Here is a 5,000-nt window from a genome sequence, read left to right as displayed (position 1 = left end):
ATTCTAGATGAAACAATAAGTCTCTACCACATGACTTAAATAGATGAAGTCTGTTATAGTCGAACCTGACCGGATTCTAATTGTGTGAAATGCGTTGCGAAAATAGTTTAGGAATTGTAATTTTCGCATTTGTTTTTTTGTTTTTTTCCCTTTTTCTCCAGGTTTGATTATGAGAAGACAGTTAGTATGTTTAGATTTGAGTGCTTACCTTGACTTGAACTTCATTACAGATAACGGGAATTATGTTGCTATCGAATCTAATTCCTATATCCGTAAGTATTGGGAAAGTGAGTTGATGTTTTAATTATTTTAGATATTTATTACATCAGTGATCTTGAATAAACAAACAATTAATAGAAAAAAATACGTTCTCGAAGTTGTCACGTCAAGTCAACTGAACGAGGAAGCGTGGAAAGTGGCCTGATTATCAAATGAAGAAAAATTCGCTGTCATCAAATCGGAGAGACATTCCAAATCTTTCTTAGAACCTCGACACGAGACCACGAAGACAAAACATGATGACTGAAGCTGATTCCTTTGAAACTTTTCATCAGAACATAGTTTTGGGGGGAGGGGTTCAGGTCTAAGGGAACAGCTAAAGTTTGGGGTTTGGGGTGAAGCCGTTGATAATCCTGTGGGAGTCGCAGCGGGGGATGTACCGTGTTAGACAAAGGTCGTTTCCGTAGGGGTTAGTAGTGCCGCCAATGCACCTCATGCGGTGCAATGTAGGCATACTTAAGGTTCTTTGCAGTGTGCCCTCGGCCCCTAACTGCAATCCCTTTCGTTCCTTTTACTATCCCTCCTTTCATATTCTATTTCTTCCATCTTTGCACCCTCTCCTAACAATTGCTTCATAGTGCAACTGCTTTGAGGTTTTTCGTCCTGTTACACCTGTTTCAGCCCTTTTACGTCAGTTTCCCGTTTCAACGCTGAATGACCTCATAAGTCCCAGTGCTTAGCCTTTGGGCCTAAATTCCATATTCAGCTCAGTTCAATTCAGACAAAGGACGTTATATCAAGGAAAACATTTCTAATTAGAGGGGATTTAAGTTTAAGAGAAATCGGTTGAGGATTCATGGGAGATTGGAATGAGTTGTGTTCCGGGTGTGTAAGAACTAGACAGGATTATAGACCCAATTTTGTTGAAACTAAATTATTTGTGTGTGTCGTGTGTGTGTTTTTATACCTCATCAGAGTATTACAGTATTAGAATTTTCATTGCCACGTACCGTTAGTTCATTCCGACGCGTTCTCATTTATGTTATATACACAAAATATAATTATATTTCTAATTAATTTGTTCAGCTTAGGTTCAGTCCATGCATGTGGAATCAACAAAAGCATTTTTTTGCCATTTTTGAGGCTTTCAAAGATTTCCTGTTGTTACCATGGCTTCAACAAAAGATTTTGCCATATACATGTGTGACCTAGAGAAAGACAGTTGAAGTACTGAGTTGACTTATTATTTCTCATAGAACTGAGCTGGCTTTTAAATATTCCCTCACTTGCTATACAAGTGTGAAATAGACAACTTTATTATGGTTAAGGGATACTTTTATTCACGTCTTTATGCTGTTCTTTCCAGCAGTAACACAAATGACTGAGAAGGAAATAACTCTGCCCTTGGGATGACTGAAGAGACACAAGGTTGCTCAAGGTTGAGTCTCCAAGGGTTTCAGAAGGTAAGGTTTAATAATCGTTCCTTAGTATAAACATCAATATATGATGCAGTATATAATCAGAAGGTCAAACCTTCGGAAATACATGGCGGAAGATGATAAAGTTACAATGTGAAGTGGTTGTGTTTACATTCATGTTGCACTGAATAAAAGGAAATAGTATTAATTAATTGTGATAACGTACTACGATCCACTCTCAAATATAATTGTGTTTCATAAATTATGCATCTGTAGGTGATAGATGATCCCTTCATCTTCATTACGAATCGCAACAGAAACCGAAATTCAGTTTTGATACAGCGCACGTATTCTTCCAGTATTCCAGCTTTGGAAATTCTTTTCTTGGAAGTTCTTTTCCAGGCTCGTCCAATCATGCTTTTCGAGGCTAAATTCAGTAATGCATTCAGAGCTTCGCCAAGATCCATTTTCAAACACAGTTTCGAGAAGAATTTTTATTAGTATTGTAGGATCCATTTATGGGTTTCTTGTGTATCTATTTCATTATATATATGTTTGTGCTTATGAATGGATGTGGGAATATTAGTGAAAATGTGCTTTTCGTAAGGAAAGTGCTTTCATTACGTCACTGTAATTTCTGAAATATTGAATGATTTTCTCCTAAACATTTAATCTTTCTGCTTGAGCTGGTTATAATGAGATATCTAGGTCATATGTTGTTTTCTTTGCAATTGCAAGGGATTATAACATCATAAAAAGGAACTCAATTTTATGTTAATAAATCCAATTAAATATTGCGTAGTAAGCTCACACCAAAGTATGTTGAGTCCAAATTAAATCTAATTAACCTCGAAACTTCTCAGAAAACTTCGAATATTAATACTCTCAGAAGAGCTTAGGTGGGATTTCATCCTCCTAACATCTTAAAATCAGCTTATGAAATGGATGAAAGCCATTCATGGCGAAAGAGATATAGATCAGTTTGCAGCGCGAAAACGAGATTAGATTGTCAGAGGCTAAACGTGGAATTGAAAATATAATCCGTATTTCCTTGGATCTGAAAATAAAGAAAATGGACTAAGCACACGTGTATTATATTATTGGCAATGAGAATATATACCTTAACAACGTTCATTACTATGACATTAGATGGCATTACGAAACAAAAAACAAAACTATAAGTGGCTCTTATAATCTGAAGAAGAGTGAAGACAGGTCATCCATGAAGACGTGACCTAAGCCTTCATCTTCAATCTTCAATATTACAATCATATTTCTCCAGAAGAGAGTTTCATTGTGACTTGCTCTTGAATTTAGGTTGTGTCAGGTGAAGGAGAATTGGGTCAAGTGTAACAATAATAGAATGAATAGCTCAGTTTTTTATTCCAGTCTTCAGTATTGTCACTTGTTTAATCACTCCTATGTAAACATTCTCTAGTCGACGTTAAGACTTTAAGCGTCCCTTTGTGTGTAATACATCCTTTCCCCCACCCTTCTCTCTCTCTCTCTTCTCTCTCTCTCTCGCTGAGTTCAGTAACTATTAATCCACTATTCTCATCATGAATATGACAGGACACACATCTATTTAACAATAATCACCTGATTCAGATGCAGTTTGAAGATTGACATTTCACATAATGTACAACGTTTATTCGGGGAATGGCTACGTAAATCTTTTCGTCCCCCATGATAATGACAAAGTGCAATCAGAGTCTATTTGTGATAAATATAAGAGAAAAGGCAATGATCTGGGTGGCTAATGCTTATCATTCTACTGATCTTTAGCTCAGAAATGAACTGTGATGATGTCGTAAAGCTTAAATCAATATTGAGGAACTTCCAGGAGTAAATACTGGAATCACATTAAGTTAGTAAATACTCCAATCACACATTAAGTTAGAACTATTACTTATCGTATACATAATTTTATGGTAGTGTGAAACTGAATTATGGTTTCTTCCGTAACCAGAATCTATATTGTTAATGGTAAAGTTCATAGATGGAATTGGGTGTAAGCAGAGTAATAACGAAATTATGAGACAGGCGACCAGTTTTCTTGGTTTCATCCCGCTGATATTTCTTCACGTCCATGTTTGATGCAAAGAGTTCTTAACTTTGTGCTTTTATCATGTTTATGATGGAGAACTGTTTCTGAAAACTTAATAACAATAACATTTAAAGAAATGGTACGAAAATCAAACGTTCTAAAGTACATGGTCAGGGAATATATATACTATATATATATATATTATATATATATATATATATATATATATATATATATATATATATAAGGAAATAATATTGATGGCGTGGAGATTGCAAACTGGGATTAGAATCTTAGGCTGTTATCATATATGATGAATTCTTTAATTTCTCTCCTCTCTCTCTTTATGAAAAATGGAATTTGTTTAATACCTGGCCGAAATATTCCGGGGGGGGTTGGGGCCTTTTGCGAAAGCATAAAACACTTCCTACCTCCTCCTCCTCCTCTCATCCTCCTCCTCCTTCCTCCTCCTCCTCTCCTCTCTCCTCCTCCTCTCTCTCTCTCTCTCTCTCTCTCTCTCTCTCTCTCTCTCTCTCACTTTGAAGTAGAACCACAATTTCCTCTTGAAATTTGGAAGATTTTGAAGCTTTCGAAGTCTCCGCCCTCCTACTTTTTTGCTAAAAGAGACCCTTTGACAAAGCTTCTCCTGCTTTGCTAAAAAAAAAAATGGAAGGTGGTTTGGTGCAGAGGAAGCGATTCATCTCTGCCGTCAAGATCGTCTGACAAGAGAAAGAAAAGTTCCCAAAGGTAATCGGTCATTTAGGGAGGAGCGCTCGTGGACGTATCAACGTAATATACATAATATACTACTTGTCAAAGCATATATGTATATCATACGCGTAGGCGTTGACAAATACATATGATTTATGTGACAGTTCTCAACCTATTCCCTGTTCGAATTCTAGGTTTTCCAATGATAACGTAATTCTGAAAATTAGAGGAAGTAGTTGTTAACGTTCGCCTATACCACTCTTCTTGAAAAATTGTGATAAATACACATCAGCAAATGTATATATATGATATATTTACACAACGACATTTAAATGTATCTATCTGTCTGCTATTTGTCTATATATCCACCTATCTATTCAGCTGTCAGTCTGTCTGCCTGTCTGTCTATCTGTGTATACAAAAAAAAAATATATATGTATATATAAATAATATATATATATATATATATATATATATATATATATATATATATATATATATATATATATATGTGTGTGTGTGTGTGTGTTTATAATGTTCATTCATACATACATATGAATAAGAACACCCAAAATCTTCCAAAATCTCATTGAACTTCGTAAATA

Source organism: Macrobrachium nipponense, chromosome 45 (assembly GCF_015104395.2).
Source record: "Macrobrachium nipponense isolate FS-2020 chromosome 45, ASM1510439v2, whole genome shotgun sequence".
In the NCBI taxonomy this organism is placed as follows: domain Eukaryota; kingdom Metazoa; phylum Arthropoda; class Malacostraca; order Decapoda; family Palaemonidae; genus Macrobrachium; species Macrobrachium nipponense.
This window is presented reverse-complemented; position numbering follows the sequence as displayed.